Below are 24,811 nucleotides of genomic sequence, written 5' to 3' on the forward strand. Positions count from 1 at the left end.
CTGTAATGATGTAAAGTAATTAGCCTCCAACTAATAAAAATAAATGGAAAAAAAATGCTTTTGGACTTTATGACACATTAATTTGGATATCATCAGGGGAAGGAGTGTTTGCTTTTTGAGGAGAGTGAAATAGTCAACATTTACAAAGTTAAGTCTGGTGAATAAAGTGGTAGATGAGATTGAATCATATTCTCTTGGGTCAAAAACAAGGAGTTACTATAAAGCAATGCATTTACTTTTCTTATGTGGTTTATTTATTGGTTCTGAAAAAAGCAAGAAATGTTTAGAGCTCAAAGGGGGAAGCTTTAGGACACTCATTTACATATGTTTATTATAGAGCCGGAGTTTTATGACTCTGTGGGCAAGTCTGATGCATAAAATGATTTGATTCTCTGGGTATATAGACCAACCAACAAAGACATATTTTCTGAATACCTTTCTATATTCCAAATGATGAAGGAATTGAGAAAAAGAGTACTAGGTATATTTTCAACCCCATGAAACAATCCCATTCCATATTTTTTGTTTACTTCCTATACTTAATGGGCTTTCCAGGTGGCACTAGTGGTAAAGACCCCGCCTGCCAATGGAGGAGTCCTAAGAGACACGGGTTTGATCCCTGGGTCAAGAAGGTCCCCTGGAAGAGGGATTGGCACCCCACTCCAGTTTTCCTGCCTAGAGAGTCCCATGGACAGGGGAGCCTGGTGGGCTACAGTCTATAGGGTCACTCAGAGTCGGACACAACTGAAGTGATGCAGCACACATAATTACTCATGGAGAGACCAGCTACTATTGACCAATTTTATTGAGAGGTTGGTGATTACTGCATTCCGTGTACCCAGCACAGAGTACTTAGCAGGTGTGTGTGAAAGCGCATCCTTGTGGGCCAGAGCTGCTGCGTGGGAGGAGCCCTTGTTACTGAGCAGAAGGCATCCTGTGGCCTCCTAGGATGAGCGGACGTAAAGAACTTGTGAGGGCTCTTGCTGTCAACAGTCTGGGAAGATTCCTTGTTCCCAGAGCGAGCTGAGAAGCTCTTCGTGAGTCCTTTCCCCTAGGAAGGTAATGCTCCCCTATTTCTCCTCTGAGGGTGCCCAAGCCAGTACTGTGTTCCCTGTGGTTGAGTACAGTTCTAGTCCAAGGTCAAAAAATCAGGGAATTCTCCAGGTGTTAAGTGTTGGGCTTGAGAATGAAACCTGTAGACTCTGTGTAAACAGGAATGAAACCTTCATTACGTTGGGGCCTGTGAGTTACTCAAAGGTTCCACTCTGAGCCCACAAATTGAGGACTGTGATCAAGTTATAGAATATCTATGTTGCTCCCCCAGTCAGCCTTGTTTTTGAATGTTGATATCTTTGATGAAGGATGCAAAGTGATTTTAATCTGCTTGTTTACCTGTGGAAGAATGACTTATTTGCCATCTCAAGTAGGTCATCTAAAATTTTAATTTAATGACCTATTGAGTTCCACAGACTTTAAAAATAAACATTATATCAATGTAAAACAATGCATATATAGAAAAATTCCTAACAGAAATATTTGGGTTACAGATATCACAATAGGAAGGCTCACTTTTAGAGTGTGAGAATACATAATGTAGACAGCGAGTTGTGTTAAAAAGGAGAGGGGAATCCAGAAAAAGGAGAATTGGAATAACTTGTATTTTTCAATTTTTTTTTCCTTTATCTTAGGTTTTGTGGGATCCAGTTGCATGATAAAATTTTCCCTATTATTATTATCCTGTTGAGCCTTATGATTAGGAAAAAACTAAAAATGGATCCTCCCTTGCTACTTTTTGGTTGAGTAATCTTATTTTTGGACTTAACATGAATACTTATCAAATTTTTTATTAAATAAAATACTGTTTCTTTCAAAATTTGCATCTGTAACTCCCATACCTCATTAAATGTCAAGATTAATTCAGTCATAGTGGTCACAAGCTTTATTCTTTACATAAGAAAGCAAGAATTGTTCTGTGAGTAGAAACTGCTGAAAGATGGGGCCCCAGCATTGTGCTTTTATCTCGAGTTCCTGGGGGAGTCAAGGTGCTAAGAGATATTATCCATTGTCCTCCAAGGTATTTTTAAAGATCCCTAGGCCTTCCATGTGCTAGAAGGTGAGAGAGGATTTAAAGTCTTTCTGAGAATGATTCCTCACGTTACTGTGGTTTTTTTTTTTTTTATTACTAATACAATACTTTCCCAACATCTGTGATAGTTCTTTCCCCCCTCCTCAAAGGTAGCAAACACAGTTAACTTCTCTTAAGAAATAGAAATAGTTAAGTATAAGTACCAGATTGTTTACACTTAGCTTCAAGTGGTTCAAATCACTCATCCTCTAAAATACATTTTTTTCCCCCCTAAGAAAACTACAGCTGTATGTTATAAATACTAGAGAAATTCAGCTTTGGAGAAGGAATGTAGCATTTCAGCTGCTATAGCCTTTTAATTGGGGTATTAGCTATTATTTATAATAAGGAGCTCCAATTTTCTCTCTTGGGTCTATCTGTTGTAAAGGGTGTGGCGGTTTTTTCCCCTGGATGCTGTGGAAGGTGAGAATCTCCCCTTTGGCAGTAGAAGTGAAAGTGAAAGTGTTAGTCGCTCAGTCCTGTCCCACTTTCTCTTGGCGAGTACATGGTCTGTAGCCCCCCAAGGCTTCTCTGACCATGGAATTCTCCAGGCAAGAATACTGGAGTGGGTAATCAATCCCTTCTCCTGGGGATCTTCCCGACCCAGGGATCAACTTCCAAAATATGGAATGTAGTTTCCATAAGGAAGGAGATTTTTGTCTCTTTTGTTTGATGTTCCATCCTGATTGCTTGAACAGTGCTTGGCATGTAGTGGACCCTCAGTAAATATTTGTGGAATGGATGAATGAATCCTTAAAAAAACCTGTGGGATGCGGGTCTGTTGGAGCTTGATTTCCAGTGACCTTGATATATGGAGAAATGTTATCAACGAGTTGCACCAATGTATTGTTTCTCCTTTATCCTAAGAAAAGCTTGCCACCTTCTTCCAAGCTTGGTACCTGAGGAAGCAGAACTCTGTGGCCAAACTCTGCAGCTCTAAGGGGCCGTAGTTGAGAATTTGAAAGCCCTCAGAGTGGCTTCATCAATCTTGTAGAGAGATGCCCATCAACAGATGGACTGTTCCAGGGCCACATGGCAGGCTGGGCTGGGTGCTGGCTAGGTGTGGAAGCCTCTCTCCGACTTGTCAAATGCATGCCGTAGACCTGGTTAATAAAGTATAAACCAGCAACCAATGATTCTAGTTTAGAGTTCTTATTTCATCATAAAAAACCCAAAGTATGTGAAGATAGGTTGGAATGTGTAAAGAAAAGCTAAGAAAGCAGATTTCTGATAAGACCAGCATGTGACATATAACAGCTGAATTACAGTCTGAAGGATGGAATGCTGACAGTTCCTTCTTGTGACCGCTAGGATTTTATTCCTCCCTGAAACAGGCCACTTTTGAGCCAATCTTAAGATGAGAAAATACTTTGAAGAATTATGCTTGACATGGAGTATATCTCCCTTGTTATCAGTGGGGGTTCCACTACTTACAGGGTGAGTGGAGATAATACCCATGTCTTTGGACATAATGGCTTTTGACAGACAGACCAAAATAATTCCTTTTTAGCTATGCAGTTTTCTGTAAATCTGCTTAGTTGGTCATTCAAAGTGATGACATTTGAGATATAGTTGATGCACTATTTATCTTAAAGAAACATTTTAAAATTAATTCCTCAGACCTGTGCAATATTTTATCTTTTCAGTTTAATAATATCCAAATGTGCTTTTGGTTGCTTTTGTGAGGCAAAAAACACATGTGTGTTTCCTCATAAATCAGTCAGTTAGCTTTGAAAATGTAGTACATTTCAGATATGTAGCAAAGACCCTCAGAACAGTTATTAAAGCAGCATGAGGAGTTGAGTTAACTTCATTTTTGGATTTTAATAGACTTCACTGTTACGTAGTGAAGACAGAATTGTGCCATAGAAGTCTCTGGTTAAGTGCCAAGACACTTTCTTTTCTTTAATTTTAGAGCCTTTTGTTTCTTTCCACAGAAGGGAGCATATGCATTTATACTGTTGGGTAAAATTTGGCTCAGACAATAAAGAATCTACCTGCAATGTGGGAGACCTGGGTTTGATCCCTGGGTTGGGAAGGTCCCCTGGAGGGGAGGGCATAGAAACCCACTCCAGAATTCTTGTCTGGAGAATCCCCGTGGACAGAGGAGCCTGGCGGGTTACAGTCCATGGGATCATAAAGAGTTGGACATGACTGAGTGACTTTGCACATTAGAAAAGATAATTCCCATAAACCTACTCTCTTGACTTTTTAGATAAATATGTTGGCACATGAATTCTAAATTTCAAATTATGACTTTGTAAGAAATTTCCATGTACTTCCAATGAAGGTATTATTGCACTGGTGTTCTTTGCTTGATTTATCATCAAATTATGTGAGACCTTTATATTTGTCAAAATATATTTCAATGTAACTTGAAAGTTATTTTATTTTTTTTTTTCCATTTATTTTTATTAGTTGGAGGCTAATTACTTTACAACATTGCAGTGGTTTTTGTCATACATTGAAGTGAATTAGCCATGGATTTACATGTATTCCCATCCTGGTCCCCCCTCCCACCTCCCTCTCTACCCGATCCCTCTGGGTCTTCCCAGTGCACCAGGCCCGAGCACTTGTCTCATGCATCCAACCTGGGCTGGTAATCTGTTTCACCCTAGATAATATACATGTTTCGATGCTGTTCTCTTGAAACATCCCACCCTCGCCTTCTCCCACAGAGTCCACAAGTCTGTTCTATACATCTGAGTCTCTTTTTCTGTTTTGCATATAGGGTCATCGTTACCATCTTTCTAAATTCCATATATATGTGTTAGTATACTGTAATGGTCTTTATCTTTCTGGCTTACTTCGCTCTGTATAATGGGCTCCAGTTTCATCCATCTCATTAGAACTGATTCAAATGAATTCTTTTTAATGGCTGAGTAATATTCCATGGTGTGTATGTACCACAGCTTCCTCATCCATTCGTCTGCTGATGGGCATCTAGGTTGCTTCCATGTCCTGGCTATTATAAACAGTGCTGCGATGAACATTGGGGTGCATGTGTCTCTTTCAGATCTGGTTTCCTCGGTGTGTATGCCCAGAAGTGGGATTGCTGGGTCATATGGCAGTTCTATTTCCAGCTTTTTAAGAAATCTCCACACTGTTTTCCATAGTGGCTGTACTAGTTTGCATTCCCACCAACAGTGTAAGAGGGTTCCCTTTTCTCCACACCCTCTCCAGCATTTATTGCTTGTAGACTTTTGGATAGCAGCCATTCTGACTGGCGTGTAATGGTACCTCATTGTGGTTTTGATTTGCATTTCTCTGATAATGAGTGATGTTGAGCATCTTTTCGTGTGTTTTTGTGCCATCTGTATGTCTTCCTTGGAGAAATGTCTGTTTAGTTCTTTGGCCCATTTTTTGATTGGGTCATTAATTTTTCTGGAATTGAGCTGCCAGAGTTGCTTGTATATTTTTGAGATTAATCCTTTGTCTGTTGCTTCGTTTGCTATTATTTTCTCCCAATCTGAGGGCTGTCTTTTCACCTTGCTTATAGTTTCCTTTGTTGTGCAAAAGCTTTTAAGTTTCATTAGGTCCCATTTGTTTATTTTTGCTTTTGTTTCTAAAATTCTGGGATGTGGGTCATAGAGGATCCTGCTGTGATTTATGTCAGAGAGTGTTTTGCCTATGTTCTCCTCTAGGAGTTTGATAGTTTCTGGTCTTACATTTAGATCTTTAATCCATTTTGAGTTTATTTTTGTGTATGGTGTTAGAAAGTGTTCTAGTTTCATTCTTTTACAGGTGGTTGACCAGTTTTCCCAGCACCACTTGTTAAAGAGGTTGTCTTTTTTTCCATTGTATATCCTTGCCTCCTTTGTCAAAGATAAGGTGACCATAGGTTCGTGGATTTATCTCTGGGCTTTCTATTCTGTTCCATTGATCTATATCTCTGTCTTTGTGCCAGTACCATACTGTCTTGATGACTGTGGCTTTGTAGTATAGTCTGAAGTCAGGCAGGTTGATTCCTCCAGTTCCATTCTTCTTTCTCAAGGTTACTTTGGCTATTCGAGGTTTTTTGTATTTCCATACAAATTGTGAAATTATTTGTTCTAGTTCTGTGAAAAATACCGTTGGTAGCTTGATAGGGATTGCATTGAATCTATAGATTGCTTTGGGTAGTATAGCCATTTTGACAATATTGATTCTTCCAATCCATGAACACAGTATATTTCTCCATCTGTTTTTGTCCTCTTTGATTTCTTTCATCAGTGTTTTATAGTTTTCTATGTATAGGTCTTTTGTTTCTTTAGGTAGATATACTCCTAAGTATTTTATTCTTTTTGTTGCAATGGTGAATGGTATTGTTTCCTTAATTTCTCTTTCTGTTTTCTCATTGTTAGTGTACAGGAATGCAAGAGATTTCTGTGTGTTAATTTTATATCCTGCAACTTGACTGTATTCGTTGATTAGCTCTAGTAATTTTCTGGTAGAGTCTTTAGGGTTTTCTGTGTAGAGGATCATGTCATCTGCAAACAGCGAGAGTTTCACTTCTTTTTTTCCTATCTGGATTCCTTTTACTTCTTTTTCTGCCCTGATTGCTGTGGCCAACACTTCCAAAACTATGTTGAATAGTAGTGGTGAGAGTGGGCACCCTTGTCTTGTTCCTGATTTCAGGGGAAATGCTTTCAATTTTTCACCATTGAGGGTGATGCTTGCTGTGGGTTTGTCATATATAGCTTTTATTATGTTGAGGTATGTTCCTTCTGTTCCTGCTTTCTGGAGAGTTTTAATCATAAATGGATGTTGAATTTTGTCAAAGGCTTTTTCTGCATCTATTGAGATAATCATATGGTTTTTATCTTTCAATTTGTTAGTGTGGTGTATTACATTGATTGATTTGCAGATATTAAAGAATCCTTGCATTCCTGGGATAAAGCCCACTTGGTCATGGTGTATGATTTTTTTTAATATGTTGTTGGATTCTGTTTGCTAGAATTTTGTTAAGGATTTTTGCATCTATGTTCATCAGTGATATTGGCCTGTAGTTTTCTTTTTTTGTGGCATCTTTGTCTGGTTTTGGAATTAGGGTGATGGTGGCCTCATAGAATGAGTTTGGAAGTTTACCTTCTTCTGCAATTTTCTGGAAGAGTTTGAGTAAGATAGGTGTTAGCTCTTCTCTAAATTTTTGGTAGAATTCAGCTGTGAAGCCATCTGGTCCTGGGCTTTTGTTTGCTGGAAGATTTCTGATTACAGTTTCGATTTCCTTGCTTGTGATGGGTTTGTTAAGATCTTCTATTTCTTCCTGGTTCAGTTTTGGAAAGTTTTACTTCTCTAAGAACTTGTCCATTTCTTCCAAGTTGTCCATTTTATTGGCATAGAGCTGCTGGTAGTTGTCTCTTATGATCCTTTGTATTTCAGTGTTGTCTGTTGTGATCTCTCCATTTTCATTTCTAATTTTGTTAGTTTGGTTCTTCTCCCTTTGTTTCTTAATGAGTCTTGCTAGTGGTTTGTCAATTTTGTTTATTTTTTCAAAAAACCAGCTTTTAGCTTTGTTGATTTTTGCTATGGTCTCTTTAGTTTCTTTTGCATTTATTTCTGCCCTAATTTTTAAGATTTCTTTCCTTCTACTAACCCTGGGGTTCTTCATTTCTTCCTCCTCTAGTTGCTTTAGGTGTAGAGTTAGGTTATTTATTTGACTTTTTTCTTGTTTCTTGAGGTAGGCCTGTAATGCTATGAATCTTCCCCTTAGCACTGCTTTTACAGTGTCCCATAGGTTTTGGGTTGTTGTGTTTTCATTTTCATTCATTTCTATGCATATTTTGATTTCTTTTTTGATTTCTTCTATGATTTGTTGGTTATTCAGAAGCGTGTTGTTTAGCCTCCATATGTTTGAATTTTTAATAATTTTTTTTCCTGTAATTGAGATCTAATCTTACTGCACTCTGGTCAGAAAAGATGACTGGAATGATTTCAATTTTTTTGAATTTACCAAGACTAGATTTATGGCCCAGGATGTGATCTATTCTAGAGAAGGTTCCATGTGCACTTGAGAAAAAGGTGAAGTTGATTGTTTTGGTGTGAAACGTCCTATAGATGTCAATTAGGTCTAGCTGGTCCATTGTGTCCTTTAAAGTTTGTGTTTCCTTGTTCATTTTCTGTTTAGTTGATCTATCCATAGTTGTGAGTGGGGTATTAAAGTCTCCTACTATTATTGTGTTACTATTAATTTCCTCTTTCATACTCGTTAGCATTTGCCTTACATATTGCGGTGCTATGTTGGGTGCATATATATTTATAATTGTTATATCTTCTTCTTGGATTGATCCTTTGATCATTATGTAGTGTCCATCTTTGTCTCTTTCCACAGCCTTTATTTGAAAGTCTATTTTATCTGATATGAGTATTGCGACTCCTGCTTTCTTTTGGTCTCTGTTTGCGTGGAATATTTTTTTCCAGCCCTTCACTTTTAGTCTGTATGTGTCCCTTGCTTTGAGGTGGGTCTCTTGTAGACAGCATATATAGGGGTCTTGCTTTTTTATCCATTCAGCCAGACTTTGTCTTTTGGTTGGGGCATTCAACCCATTTACATTTAAGGTGATTATTGATAGGTATGATCCCGTTGCCATTTATTTTGTTGTTTGGGGTTCACGTTTATACCACCTTTCTGTGTTTCCTGTCTAGAGAAGATCCTTTAGTATTTGTTGAAGAGCTGGTTTGGTGGTGCTGAATTCTCTCAGCTTTTGCTTGTCTGTAAAGCTTTTGAGTTCTCCTTCATATCTGAATGAGATCCTTGCTGGGTAGAGTAATCTAGGTTGTAGGTTATTCTCTTTCATTACTTTAAGTATGTCCTGCCATTCCCTTCTGGCCTGAAGGGTTTCTATTGATAGATCAGCTGTTATCCTTATGGGAATCCCTTTGTGTGTTATTTGTTGTTTCTCCCTTGCTGCTTTTAATATTTGTTCTTTGTGTTTGATCTTTGTTAATTTGATTAATATGTGTCTTGGGGTGTTTTGCCTTGGGTTTATCCTGTTTGGGACTCTCTGGGTTTCTTGGACTTGGGTGGCTATTTCCTTCCCCATTTCAGGGAAGTTTTCAGCTATTATCTCCTCGAGTAACTTCTCATGGCCTTTCTTTTTGTCTTCTTCTTCTGGGACTCCTATGATTCGAATGTTGGGGTGTTTCACATTGTCCCAGAGGTCCCTGAGGTTGTCCTCATTTCTTTTGATTCTTTTTTCTTTTTTCCTCTCTGCTTCATTTATTTCCACCATTTTATCTTCTAACTCATTTATCCTATCTTCTGTCTCTGTTATTCTACTCATGGTTCCCTCCAGAGTGTTTTTGATCTCATTTATTTCATTATTAATTTTTAATTGACTTTTTTTTATTTCTTCTAGGTCCTTGTTACACATTTCTTGCATCTTCTCAATCTTTGTCTCCAGGCTATTTATTTGTAACTCCATTTTGTTTTCAAGATTTTGGATCATTTTTATTATCATTATTCTAAATTCTTTTTCAGGTAGATTCCCTATTTCCTCCTCTTTTGTTTTACTTGGTGGGCTTTTTTCATGTTCCTTTACCTGTTGGGTATTTCTCTGCCTTTTCATCTTGTTTAGATTGCTGTGTCTGGAGTGGGCTTTCTGTATTCTTGTGGTCTGTGGTTCCTTTTTATTGCGGAGGTTTCACCCAGTGGGTGGGGTTGGACGATTGGTTTGTCAAGGTTTCCTGGTTAGGGAAGCTTGTGTCAGCGTTCTGGTGCATGGAATTGGATTTCTTCTCTCTGGAGTGCAATGGAGTGTCCAGGAATGAGTTTTGCGATGGGTCTATGTGTTAGGTGTGACTTTGGGCAGCCTGTATGTTGACACTCAGGTCTATGTTCCTGCGTTGCTAAAGAATTTGCGTGGTATGTCTTGTACTGGAGCTTATTGGCTCTTGGGTGGTGGTTGGTTTTGGTGTAGGTATGGAGGCTTTTGGATGGTCTCTTATTCCTTAATGTTCTGTGTAGTCAGGAGTTTTCTGGTTTTCTCAGGTTTTGGGCTTAAGTCTCCTGCCTCTGGATTTCAGTTTTATTCTTCCAATAGTCTCAAGACTTCTCCAACTATACAGCACTGATAATAAAACTTCTAGGTTAATGGTGAAAAGATTCTCCACTGTGAGAGACAACCAGAGAGGTTCACAGAGTTACATGAAGAATAGGAGAGGGAGGAAGGAGATAGAGGTGAGCAGGAGGAGAAAAAGGGGACTCAAGAGGACAGAGACAGATCTACACAGTTATCTCTTCCCAAAGTGTTCTCTGTAGCCCAGACACCCACAAAGATTCACAGAGTTGGATTGGGAAGAGAAGGGGAAAGGAGGAAATAGAGGTGTTCTGAGGTAGAAAACAGAGAGTCAAAAGTGGGAGAGTAATCACCACACTCCTGAATAGAAATGGGAACTGAATATTGGATTCTTAAATGTCCAAAATTTATTTCACATACTGAAAAACAAAGATTAAAAATCTAGTGTAGAGGTTAGACTCTTTGAAATACATTATTTAAAAACAAAAACAAAAACACACAAAAAATTTTAGATATGTATATGAAGTTCGGTTTAAAAATAGGGTTTCTCTCTCTTTTTTTTGGCAAGGTTATAGTGAAATGAAAATGAAAATTAAGCAATAATAGAGGAGTATTAGAGAACTTTAAAAGGAAATAGGAGAGAAAAACAAGAAAAAGAAAAAAAAAAAAAAATTTTTTTCCCTAATTAAAAAAATCGTAAAAATATATGAAAATGAAAGTTGAGGAGTAATGGGGGAGTAATAGGGAATTTTAAAAGAAAATAAAAGAGAAAAAATAAAAAATTTAAAAAAAAGGAAAGAAAAAAAATTTTTTTTTAAATTAAAAAAATATATACATATATATCTAGGAATTTCTCTGGAGTTGTTGCGGTCAGTGTCGGTTCAGTTCAATTTCAGATAGCTCCTCTTTCCAGCTTACACTTCTCGATATCTATAGGCCCCTTCCGGTGTAGTTGGTGTTACCTTCGGGGATTTTAATCTGTTGCACCGGTCCTTTCTGAAGCGGTTCCCTTTGTTTATTTTGCCGTCTCTTTGGTGTCTAATTTCCGCCCTGACACAGGCGGGCAGAGGTGAGCTCTTATTTAGGTTCGCTAGTTCAGTTCAGTCCTGCTACGGGGAGGGCGGGGCGCTGCAGACAGATACCGCTCTGGGTGGATAGCGCTCACCGTGTTCCGGCCACACTGGGTTTGCCCCGCTCACGGGTGTCAGTGCTTTCGCCGTCTACACTGCTCAGGCTCCCGGCTGCTCTATATGGAGCGGGCCCTGCGTTGAGTGCGGTTCCAGTTTTCGGGTACTCCACAAAAGTGCGGATTCAGTTGTGCCTGCGTTTTGTGCCTTCCCCGGCCTGAGCGGTTCAGGCAGCCAGGGGCTTGGGCGTACTCTCCCCGGGTGCGGCGCGCCTTTTCCCTCCTCGTCTAGCGGCCCAGGCACCCAGAGGCTTGGGCGTACTCTCCCCGGTTGCGGTGCGCCTTTTCCCTCCGCGGTGAGCGGCTCAGGCAGCCAGAGGCTGGGCGTACTCTCCCCGGGTGCGGCGCGCCTTTTCCCTCCGCGTCGAGCGGCCCAGGCAGCCAGTGGCTTGGGCGCACTCTCCCCGGGTACGGCGTGCTTTTCCCCTCCACGGCCCCAGCGCGCGCCGCCAATCGGGTCTCAGGAAGTCTTTAGATAGGAACCGGGGGCCTGTTTGCAGTGGGAGGGGGTGGCTTCTCAGGGGCTGAGTTTTCCCTTTTCCCCTTCCCCCTGCCTCCTACCTCCAGTGGGGATGGGCCGGCTCTTCTCTGGAGTTTCTCAGTCCCTTTGTTTTGCGAACCGCCGGCAGTGTGTTTGGGCCGGTTAATTTTGTCCCTTGCTATCCCACAGTTTAAAAAAGCTCCCTCCGATTGCTCTCAGGGTCTTAGGGCCGGTCCTTACCCTAAGCAATGCCGCCCGCTCCTCTCCGTTCCGCCCCCACTTATGCTGGCGGGTACGGGCATCTGGGATACTTTTCTGCTGGGAGTTGCTTTTAGGCACGTAATCTGTGGGCCTTGTTTAATTTTTCCTCCCAGTTAGATTGCCGAAAACTTCCCCCAGTCCCACCAGTGCGAGGGTTTCCTGGTGATTGGAAACTTCCTCTATTAAGACTCCCTTCCCGGGACGGGTCTCCGTCCGTAGCTCTTTTGACTCCCTTTTTATCTTTTATATTTTGTCCTACCTCCCTTCGAAGACAATGGGCTGCTTTTCTGGGCGCCTGATGTCCTCTGCTAGTGATCAGAAGTTGTTTTGTGAAATTTGCTCAGTGTTCAAATGTTCTTTTGATGAATTTGTGGGGGAGAAATTGGTCTCACCGTCCTATTCCTCTGCCATCTTGGCTCCTCCCCAAAGTTATTTTAAAACACACATCAAATTCATCACTTTATTCTGTTAGTTGTCTCTAAATAATTCTATTTTCTCATTTGTTTTAATTGCACTTACTGTCACACCAGTCCAGATCATCATCTCTTTTCATTAAATGATCTACTCAAATAGAACCCTCTCCCAATGTACTGTGATAGTTCATGACGCAGGAAACACTTTATGGTTTCTATGTAGAAAAGCAAAGTTCCAAATGACTATTCAAATAAATTGTTGTGGAAACACACCAAAATGTTAACGCGTGGGTAGAATTAAGACTGTACCTTAATTTTCTCTCATACTTTTAAGTATTTTCTAAAAGTTCTACAATAAGCATGAATTACCTTTAAAATATTTTAAGATTCATTCTTATTTAAAAAATTTCAAGCAATACAGAAAGGTTGAGATGAGAATATATGATGCTTCCCCAATGGCTCATTGGGTCAAGAATCCGCCTGCAATACAGGAGACACAGGAGATGTGAGTTTGATCCCTGTGTCAGAAAGATCCCCTGGAGGAGGGCACGCAACCCACTTCTCTGTTCTTGCCTGGAGAATCCCAAGGACAGAGGAGCCTGGTGGGCTACAGTCCATGGGTTTGCAAGAGTCGGATGGACTGAGCGACTGAACAGCAGCAGTAAGATGAGAATATATTATCACCTAAAATCTTACGACTTCAAAGTAATAGCAAATTAGATGAACACCACGCCAGCACTGCTCTCTCTCTTTCACATATACACTCACAGACACACCTACACACGACATACACATACACACAGAGAGGGCAAGGACAGCTAGCCAATTGGTTAGAGACAGGCAAAAAATAAAACTTTATAAACCCAGGATCAAACTACACATGCTTATTTTAAATAAATGCTTACATTTTGTATTACCTTAATAATTAAAGAAAAACTGTTAGTTTTATGTTGGAGTATAGCCAATTAACAATATGATAGTTTCAGGTGGACAGAAAGAGGACTCAGCCATACATATCCATGATAGATGTATATATTACCTTAATAATTTATATCCCCCCAAATTAAGCCTTGTTAATAATATAGAGTCAAATACTATCAAATACTGGAACAGAAACATCATACAACTATAGTTTTTTCCATTATGGATTTAGATACATGCTACATCAAGCTTATTGTTGTTATTTTTCAGTCGGTAACTCATGTCTGACTCTTTGCGACCCCATGGACTGCAGCATGCCAGGCTCCCCTGTCTTTCGCTGTCTCCCAGAATTTGCTCAGATTCATGTCAACTGAGCCAGCAATGCTGTCACCCCCCCTTTCCTCCTGCCCTCAATATTTCTCAGCATCAGGCTCTTCACATCAGGTAGCCAAAGAATTGGAGCTTCAGCTTCAGCATCAGTCCTTCCAATGAATATTCAGGGTTGATTTCCCTTAGTATTGCCTGGTTTGATCTTGCAGTCCGAGGGACTCTCAAGAGTCTTCTCTAACACCACTGTTCGAAAGCATTGGTTCTTTGGCACTCAGCCTTCTTGATGGGCCAACTCTCATATCCGTACATGACTACTGGAAAAACCATAGCTTTGACTATACCTTTGTTGGCAAAGTAATGTTTCTGCTTTTTAATATGCTGTCTAGGTTGGTCATAGCTTTTCTTCCAAGGAACAATTGTCTTTCAATTTCATGGCTGCGCTCACCTCACCATCTGCAGTGGTTTTGAAGCCCAAGAAAATAAAATATGGCACTATTTCCATTGTTTCCCCATCTATTTGCCATGAACTGATGGGACCATATGCCATGATCTTAGTTTTCTAAATGTTGAGTTTGAAGCCAACTTTTTCACTTTCCTCTTTCACCTTCATCAAGGGGCTCTTTAGTTCCTCTTCCCTTTCTGTCATGAGGGTGGTATCATCTGCATATCTGAGGTTGTTGATATTTCTCCTGGCCATCTTGATTATAGCTTGTAATTCATGCAGCCTAGCATTTCGCATGATGTACTCTGCATATAAGTGAACTGCTTTGCCTACTTTCTCGTCTAAAGCATACAAAGCTCATGCTTCCAGCCCCAGAGGTTGTTGCAAATACCTGATTACACCTCTCACTGCAGTGACAGCTTACCATTCTGGATTGAAGTTCTCATTTCATTTTTTGGCCTTTGAAAATTTCTACCCCCTTTAAAGTTAATTATATTATTATTTCTAGCTCAGTAATATATTTAAAAGAATCTAAAAATATTCTTTAGTATTCTCTATGTCTATATGATGAGAATTTTTTAGAACATTTATTCTACAATATTATTAAACATGGAGCACACAATACCCTTTTAATTGGTTTTCCCCTCTGCTTTAGCCTCTTTCCAATCCATTTTCTGCATTATAGGCAATGTGATGTTAAAATGCAAATATGATTGTGTCACTTCCATGGTTAAGTAGCTCTAGTAGCTTCCTTGTTGTGGGCTGAACCTTTCTGGTGTCTGTGACTGTGACCTTATCTGGAAATAGGACCTTTGCAGATGTAATCAAGGTAAAATGAGATCATACTGGATTATGTTGTTGTTTAGTCGCTAAGTGGTGTTCATCTTTTGCATTCCCATGGACCATAGCCCCCCAGGCTCTTCTGTCCATGGGATTCTCCAGGCAAGAATACTGGAGTGGATTGCCATTTCATTTTCTAGGGGATCTTCCCAACCCAGGGATCAAACCCTTGTCTCCTGCATTGGCAGGCAGATTCTTTACTGCTGAGCCATATACTGGATTATGGCAGGCCCTAATCCTTGGATTGTCGTCTTTAGTAAAAGAGAATTTTGAAGACAGATGAACACCCAGGGAGAGGCCTTGTGGTGCTGGGAGTTTTGTTGCCACAAGCCAAGGAATGCCAAGGATTGCAGGCAGCCCCCAGGGGTTGGGAAAGGGACTTACAATAGTTCTTCCCTGTGAGCCTCTTTGTAGGAGCCAACGATGTGATCAACTTGAGTCCAGACTTCTGGCCTCCAAACGTGTGAGAGAAACAAATTTCTATTGTCTTAAGTCACCCACTCTATGGTAGTTATAGTAACCCTAGGAAAAGAACACACTGGTCAACAGATGGACCAGTGAAAACAAATAGAGCAGACCAGAGAAAGCTGAAAACAAGTGTTTTCAGAAGTGAAGCCTGGAAGCAAGCTGACCGGCACTGCAGAATGAACACTCTTCCTCCTATAATTAGTGTAAAATGAAAGCGCCTCAGTATGCTCTGTTATGCCTTTTTGATCTTTCCTGCTTTAGTTTTCTAACTTCATGTTGCTTCTGCTGCTGTCAGTGGCCTCTTATGTTTCCTTGAATAAGTTAAGCTCTTGTCTGACTCAGGGATTTTGTATATGCCTATCTCTCTGCCTAGAAAAGTCTTTTCCTATGTTCTGGTTGGATGACTGTTACTCATCATTTATGTCTGGTAAAATGTCATTCCTCAAAGACCTCTCCCATAATATTTTCCCCCCATCTGAATTAGGTTCGTTAGTTACATCTTCTCATGCACTCCCCACCCCTGCTTCCTAGCATTTATCATGGATTGTGACTAAAATACATATATTATTTGTATGATTTTTTTTTAATGTCTGTCTTTCCCGCTAGACTGTATGCTCCATTAGGCAGCAACTGTATTTGTTTTACTCTTCTGTGTTTCCCTAGCTACCAGCATCATGACTAGTATGCAATAAGTATTTTTGAGTGAATTAAAGCACATTTTAAAGCTTATAATTAGATGGATGTATACAAAGAGAAAAATATCCATTTTTCAAATTTTCTTCATTATGGCCAGAGTATAGTTAAGCCATTTCAATCATTTTTACTTATGTAGCTATTCTGACAGGTTAATTATTAATGCCATCATAGTAAAAGAGCAACTACTCTTCATGCACCAGAGTCGTATTTTGAAATATATTTGAAATGCCATATATTAGTATAATTAGTATTTTCACTGGTTGCTTACAGTAGATACCATTTAGATATTTAAACTAAGTTGGTCCAGTATTCAAACTCAGTACTCTATTCCAAGATAGCAGAAACACTCAGTGAAGATGGCATAAAATGTGTGCTTTCTCTAAAACTTGTGTACTTTCATGTAAACTTGTCATTCTGTGCTTAATTACAATATCTAGGCAATATCTAGGATTACCCAAGATTTTCTTTATAACAGTTCTCAAAATTCTTTCTAGAATGTGGCTTGTTAAGCCCACATGACAGAATTCTCCACCTGCCTTGGTTTGGCAGAATGCCAGCTCACTGACCCTTGGAGCAGGCTGTGAACTCACCTTTAAAATGATGTATGTTTCCTGAGTGTTTTCTCTGTACTTGTGCCCTGAGACAGTTAAATTACGGAGGGCACAGTTCTGTAAGTCGAAATATATCACAAATAAGTGTGGCCCAAGGAATTCTGAGAAAATACAACTGAAGGGACGGCTACCATGGCCAGCCCCAGTTACTCCATTAAAGAACAGTCTGCTCTGGCTGGCCTCAGTCAGTAAGTCCATTTTATTTTTTAGAGTTTTTTGACATGTACAGACTGTTTTATTTGTTTGTTTGTTTATTTTTGGCTGTGCTGGGTCTTCACTGCTGCACGGGCTTCTCTCTCATTGTGGAGAACTGAGGCTGCTCTCTAGTTGTGGTGCATGGACTTGTGGTGGCTTCTCTTGTTGCACAGGGTCTAGGCACGTGGACTTCAGTAGTTGCGACACACGGGCTCATTAGTTCTGGCTCACAGACCCTAGAGCATGCAGGCTTCAGTACTTGTGGCTCATGGGCTTAGTAGTTCTGAGACATGTGGAATCTTCCCGGACCAGGGATTGAACCCGTGTCCTCTGCACTGGCAGATGGATTCTTATCCACTGTGCCACCAGGGAAGTTGCAATAAGTAAGTCTTAAGGTTATTGAAGAAAGTAACCAAACACTAGGAGCATAAAGACAGGTTTTTATTTTTTAATCAACTTAATGGAGATATTATTTATATATAATAAAAAGTATACATTTTAGAGGTAGCTTAGATGTAGTTGGATAAGTGCATGTGACATCACCAGCATGTAGAACACTTATGTCACCCCAGAAATTCCCTCTCTTCCCTTGTCAACCTCCCTTCCCCAGTCGTCTCCCAGCCCCAGGCAACCACTGATCTACTTCCTGTCACTATAGGTTAACTTTGCTTCTTCTTGAACTTTGTATACATAGAATCATACAATATTCATACATTTGTGTCAGGCTTCTTTTGCTCAGCGTGAAAAAAATTGCATATTTTATTAAATATTTTTAAGAAGGATGATTTTACCTATTGTATCATACAAAATACCAGTTTACCATTTTATCTTGAAAATACCTCAAACAAGGCTCTCGGCTTGGTCTCCTCTCTAATCATCTTCTGACAGTCTGTTGCAGCTCTGTGGGTTGTTGATTGGAGTGGAAAGTCCAGAGGTCCAGGTCAATTCTCAACTGAAAAAAGATTCTCCACCAGAAAATGTACCGGCACTCCCCATATATGATGGTCCAATACCCCCATGACTGTGACTCTGAACTTTTAATGCTCCACATTTCGCGGCTGTTTGTAATGCTGGCAGCAACCAGGTCTCTTTTTTCCAACTTGATTACCTTGGGTCTGCTTAGGGAGATCTCTGGTGAAAACTGCAAAGCAGGAGAAATCAGGCTTTGGTGCTTTCCCAATGACTGCATGGTTCCTCTCTTTCCCGTGTCATCTGCATCACTCTCGTGCCCCAGCAGTCTCCTGCTGCCATTCCCACGTAGGCCTGTCTTCCACTTGTTTCCCTGCCAACAGATCCCTGGTCTTCAGGGTCTCATTTCACCCAGCGCTGCTCTCAGCTAGCTCCCATTTCAACTAGCTCCCATTAGTTGATGGGCTAATCAACTGCTTCTTAATTGTGGGATGCAGTCATGTGCCTAGCACTCCTAGGAGCTGTGGTGAGTAAGACATGATCCTTGTTCTCAGTGAGTCCAGAGAGTGGTGGGGGACCTTCCTTCAGACAACAGTTCTAGTTCACAGACAATCTTTTCTCTTCTTCTTCAGGTCCCTGCTGTGTGTTTGGGAAAGCGAGGGGACTTGTGGGTCCTCATCGCTCAGTTATTCATATGGCCAGTACTGCTCCATGTCATGTGTTTCTCACTGCATGGGTGTGGGATACTGTTCACTTTGTTTTCAGTTGTGACTTGGAATCCAAGAGTGTGAACCCTCTCACAGTCATTGTGATACCACTGCATGAAAAGGAAATGAGGGAGTTATGTGTAAATAAGAAGTCAGTCCCACTTCTAATCGACCCTAGAAACCTGTTCTGTCACCACCATTCAAAGTTATGTGGACAAATCAAGGACATGATGGTGTACTTGCGAAGATTTAAAAACCGTCTCCTAATTATTACTTCTTTATTCACCCAAAAGAATAGTGCCCCAGAAGTTAAGTGTGTGTGTGTGTGTGTGCCTCCTGTTATTAGTCAAAATAGTCTGTTAAGAAAAATAGCTTGCTAAGAGGATTTTCCAAGACCATAGGACATGAAATTTCTGAACTCATTGTATGAAGAGTTCATTTCAAAATTAAAGTTTTAAATAATTTTCTCCCAGAAGTAGATTTTTAAAAGCATAGTTTTGGAAATTGTAGAAAAGTATGTTAAAAAATTTAAGTATGCCACTTTTATTTCTGTGGCCCCCAAATTAATATAACACTATCACTGTCAACTAAAACAGGAGGCATTTAAGGGGCAGAGCAGAGGGCCATAGTTCAAGTGATTTGAAGTTACCTTAATATGATTTTAAGCTCCCGGAATAGGGAGAGATTTGGAACTTAAGGATATATAGGGATATATTAACCTTTTCTCAAAGGTTGTATAGCAGATAAGAAGAGCTCTAAAAAAATTTCTGGGTCTAATGCAGTGCATTCAGACAAATGCTACCTCCAAAAAAGGCATATGGATGAATAGATTGGCTAGGAAGTTAAGGTTGAAAATGAACACTTTTGGAAATGATGAAAACATTTGGAAAACAAATGTGTTTTCACTGAGATGTGGAGTGGAAGAAAAAGGGAAAGAGAATATGATTTATGAAGATTTTGTGATGTGGTCCTAAACAAGGTGGACTAGTCATGGTGATTTGGCCTTCAGATAGATACTATCATATCATGATTTATAGCCGGTGGTGTGGTTTAGTCACTAAGTTGCGACCCCATGGACAGTACCCCGCCAGGCTCCTCTGTCCATGGGATTCTCCAGGCAAGAATACTGGAGTGGGTTGCCATTTCCTTCTCCAGGGGATCTTCCCGATCTTCCTGCGCTGTAGGCAGATTCTTTACCAACTGAGCGACCAGAGAATTCCCCTGGGAGTGGATAAAGAATGCTATTTGCATTGATCATACAGTCTTATTTCATCAGAATTTAGATGTTTAAAATAAATGGAAGGCATTTGATAACATTTGTATAGTAAATTACAAAGAATTGATTACAAGTGATAAAAAAAGATGTTGAGAATGAACTGGTGAAAGATATTGAAAAAATATATTTGCATGTAGAAGTAAAACTGGCCTACTCAGCTCTGGGTCTAGACTCTTATTTTCTTACCGTGTGACAGGCAATTTAAACTACAAAATTAAACAGTAAGGGATAGGGCTTTAAAAACAAATGACTTTAAATCTCAGAAGAAATCCAAATTTCTTATAATGTACTTCGTTGTTCCAATGTTCCTTTTATTTAATAAAAACTTTTGTTTGCAAGTGCTTATAGAGGGTGAACAACATGGATTTATTGTAAGATTTTGTCACTGAAGAACAGCTTTAATGAAATATCAGAAGATGTTATTTTTGCCCCAGATCCACCACCACTGAGTTGTTTAAGTGATTATCACTTACAAAACCTTTGAGGTTTTTTTTTATATTAGTATATTTTATTTGTATTTTTGATGTGCTGGCTATTTTTTCTTGCCTGTGTCTCCTCTCCCAGAAGCAAATAAAGGATGGGTTTACAGGGATTTTTCACAATTATCATCCAAAGCAGTCTCTCAATCAAGGATCAGGAAGGCGGTTTTGCCCTGGACCTAGACCTAAGTCGGGTCTGACCCAGTGAGGATCTGCTCTGTACCCTTGCTTAGGACCCTGTGCTCAGAAGCATCCTGCACTTGATTTAGAGGTCTGCTGTCAAGGTCCTGAAACTCTTAATAATTTTTGAACAAGGATTCTGCATTTTCATTTTGCACCAGGTCCCACAAATCACAGCGCCATTCTTGCTGACAGTAACATGAGAGCTGACATTTATTGCATTCGCACTGTGTACCAGGCACTGTTTTAACTTTCTCATGTGTATCAGCGCATTTAATATTTATCACAACCCTCGGAGTTCGGTGTTACGGTTCCCACATCATATGGGAGAAACGGAGGCCAGAGGGGATAAATAAGGAAAACGAGGCCGCAGGGAGCAGAGATGCTGGCCCACATGGCCTGCTCCCAGAGCGGGCGTCCCTGATCGCGAGCCCCACGCCTCCTCCCACACAGTTTCTCTTCCAGCTCCCACACAAAATTCTCACTGCCTGCGGTCTGCTGAAACGGGCAACCCCGATGGAACTCCGTGTAAGGTGTGCTTTCTGGAAATGCGTGTGACAGGTACAACCTTGAGACCCAGAGAAGCCAAGCAAGATTCTTTAATCTCCTCTAAAGGAAGTAGCTCTTACGGTGGCCGGGTTTCTGAGGGAACAGATGACAGAAAGGAGCTGAGTGAGGAAAAGAACTTAAAAAATAAAAAAAGGCGAGAGCGTGGGCTGCAGACACGCAGGGAGGGGCCTGGGCAGCCAGCTCAGGAGGAGCGAGGACAGCTGGACCCAGGCAGGCTGCTGGAGAAAGGAAAACATAAAGAAGAGCAGTCCGTGTTGCCTACTTGGCAATTTGATTGGGGTAGATGCTGGAGACCAATGCAGGCAGCTTTTAGATTGTTTTGGGGGGACTGAGTTAGAACACTGTTTTTCTGATTTGCAGGTGGCTGGGTCTATGAGGCTGGTGGGCATGTGACTGGATGTGGCTAAGAGGGCCCAACCGCTGGGAGAGGGCTTCTTGCCGCTGGGGCTGGGCAGAGGGTTTGCAAGCTCACCTGTTTCAGGCCACCCAGGGAGGCCGTCTAGCTGCCCCTCTGATCATGTTATCTAGGACATGGCACCCAGTAGGCACTCGGTGGTATGTGAGCAATGAACAGATGAATCTGGCCACTACCCACTGTGCTAGTGTTTAGTCAAAGTGAAAGTCGCTCAGTCGTGTCTGACTCTTTGCAACCCCATAGACTATACAGTCCAATGCAATTCTCCAGGCCAGAATAATGGAGTGGGTAGCCTTTTTCTTCTTCAGGGGATCGTCCCAACCCAGGGATTGAACCCAGGTCTCCCACATTGCAGGCAGATTCTTTACCAGCTGAGCCACAAGGGAAGCCCAAGAATACTGGAGTTGGGTAGCCTATCCCTTCTCCAGCAGATCTTCCCAACCTAGGAATTGAACCAGGGTCTCCTGGATTGCAGGCAGATTCTTTACCAACTGAGCTATCAGGGAATTCAGCTAGTATTTAAGGCAGGCTCAACACTGCAGTCCACTGGGTCTCAAAGAGTCAGACACGACTGAGTGACTGAACAGCAATAATACTGAACAATATTTTTCTGACTGATTGGGTCTACCAAGTTATAATTCGTCATACTTCTCCACTCTGGCCCTCCTGTAATTCTTGGTGTGCCAAGTAGGGCAGGGAGCTGGAATACCTGTGTCTTCTTGGGTACTGTGTTCCCTGTGCCCAGACTGGCACATGTTAGGAGCTTAGATATTTTCTGAAAAACAAAATGAATGTTGTTAATGGGGGGTAACAATCCCAGGTAATATTTGAGGTCCCAGGTTCCATATTGTTCATCCTAGGTTAAGTGCGGAGATCCAGCTCCCTGCATTTTTGTATTCTGATGTAGCTTGTTCGTTACTGATAAGCTCAGATGCAGGCTCTCTGTTTTGAGGTAGCTAGAGTGCTAAAGGTTGGTAAACTCCCCATTTGCTTTTAAAGAGAGTCAGCTATGAGGAGGCTCTGAAGTATCTACCTTCCAGACAGTGTCATCTTTGGAAGGGTATTTTCCTTCTTTAATACCATCAAATGTAGAGCTCAAAGACCCCGGCAGCCATGTGATTATAGTTAGCTATGTTAGATGTCTGTGCCATGCCTACAATTTCTATTTTGAGCCTGACCCCATAATATGTGCTGCAGCACTCCTAAGTCTGTAACAAGGCAGTCCTCTGTGGGTGCCTTCTTCCTAGAGATTTTACCATCTCCCTCCTCCCCCCACCCTTTTAAGAACTAGACCTGTATTTTTTATCAGAGAGGTTAGGGACGATTGTTCATGTCACTTCTGATTATTATCACAGCCAATTTCAGGCATATTCTATCACTAGAGTATCTCAGAATGTTCTAGTGATAGAATATCTAGTGAACCATCCTATCTAAAGATTCTATCACCCAGGATGGCTCACTGTTCATATCTGGTGAGAAAGTGTTCTCTTACTAAATTTCAGTATTGATTTAAAAGGCCTGATACATTAAATAAAAGGAAATAACAGAATATTCTCAAATACCAAGAATATTTGAATCTTAGTTATGTGAAAAATGATTGATTTGCTTAAACATCTGCACATCTGAAAATTCAGACATTTAGACTATGAGCAGGGACTCTGATCGTCTTGCTTATAGCTTACACCGACTGCTAGGACTGTGCCTGGAAAATACTAGAAATTCATCATTTGTTGACTGACTTCTCAGAGTTCTGAAATCATTTTTGTATTAAAAAGCTTTGATCTTGATTTCTGAGGATAATAACTAGTAAAAATGCTGTAGTGAACATTGGGGTACGTGTATCTTTTTCAATTACGGTTTCCTTAGGGTATATGCCCAGTAGTGGGATTGTTGGTCATATGGTAGCTTTATTCCTAGTTTTTAAAGGAATCACCATAATGTTCTTCATAGTGGTTGTGTCAATTTAATATACCCTCACCAACAGTGCAAGAGGGTTCCCTTTTTCCATATCCTCTCCAGCATTTATTGTTTGTAGATTTTTTGATGATGGCCATTCTGACTGGTATGAGGTGATACCTCATCTATAATAGCTAGTACATGGAAGCAACATAGATGTCCATCGATAGATGACTGGATAAAGAAGTTGTGGTACATATATACAATGGAATATATTACTCAGGCAAAAAAAGGAACACATTTGAGTCAGTTCTAATGAGGTGGATGAATCTAGAGCCTATTATACAGAGTGAAGTAAGTCAGAAAGAAGAAGACAAATATCATATATTACCAAATATATATGAAATCTAGAAAGATGGTACTGATGGACCTATTTGCAGGGCAGCAGTGGGGATGCAGACATAGTGAACAGGCTTGTGGACACAGCAGGGGAAGGAGGGAGGGACGAATTGAAAGAGTAACATTGAAACACACACATTACCATATGTGAAAGAGACAGCCAGCTGGAATTTGCTATGTAACACAGTGAGCTCAAGCCTGGTGCTCTGCGACAGCCTAGAAGGGTGGATTGGGGTGGGAGGTGGGAGGGAGGTTTAAGAGGGAGGGGACATATGTATACTTAGGGCTGAGTCATGTTGATATAAGGCAGAAACTAACACAAGTTGTAAAGCAATTGTCCTCTGGTTAAAAATTTAAAAAAATCTAAAAAATTAAAAATGGGTAATTAATAAACTGATAAATTTACTATTATCTACTCCTACTGTGTGTCCTTTGGAGTGATGGATTATGCCCCTAGACACTGTGATGTTGTAAGCAGGGCTGTTGGATGCTTTGAGGAAAAAACAAGAGGACAGAATCGAGAGGATAAGAATTGCTATCACCACTAGTTATCCCCCTTTTCCTTATTGGATGTGGGGCCAGAGGAAGGTCTGGGGAGTCAGCATTTCCAAGAGGAATGTGAAAGATGACAGGACACATAACCATTTAGGTGTGGTGTGACTTGTCTGTGTGTGCATGCTCAGTCACTCTGTCATGTCCAACTCTTTGTGACCCCATGGATTGTAGCCCACCAGGCTCCTCGGTCCATAGGATTTCCCAGGCAAGATTACTGGAGTGGGTTGCCTTTCCTTCTCCAGGGGATCTTCCTGACCCAGGGATCGAACCTAGGTCTCCTGCATCTCCTGCATTAGCAGGCAGGTTCTTTACCACTGTACCACCTGGGAAGCCTCACAACTTGTCTACCATCTAGTTGTTTATCTCCTTAGCCTAAGCATCAGGGGAAAGCTTGGTGTCTGAAAGAACATCTTAGGAATGTGACGCAAACAAAGGATGTGCATCTGGTCCACATGGGAA

This window comes from Odocoileus virginianus, chromosome 32 (assembly GCF_023699985.2).
Source record: "Odocoileus virginianus isolate 20LAN1187 ecotype Illinois chromosome 32, Ovbor_1.2, whole genome shotgun sequence".
Lineage (NCBI taxonomy): Eukaryota > Metazoa > Chordata > Mammalia > Artiodactyla > Cervidae > Odocoileus > Odocoileus virginianus.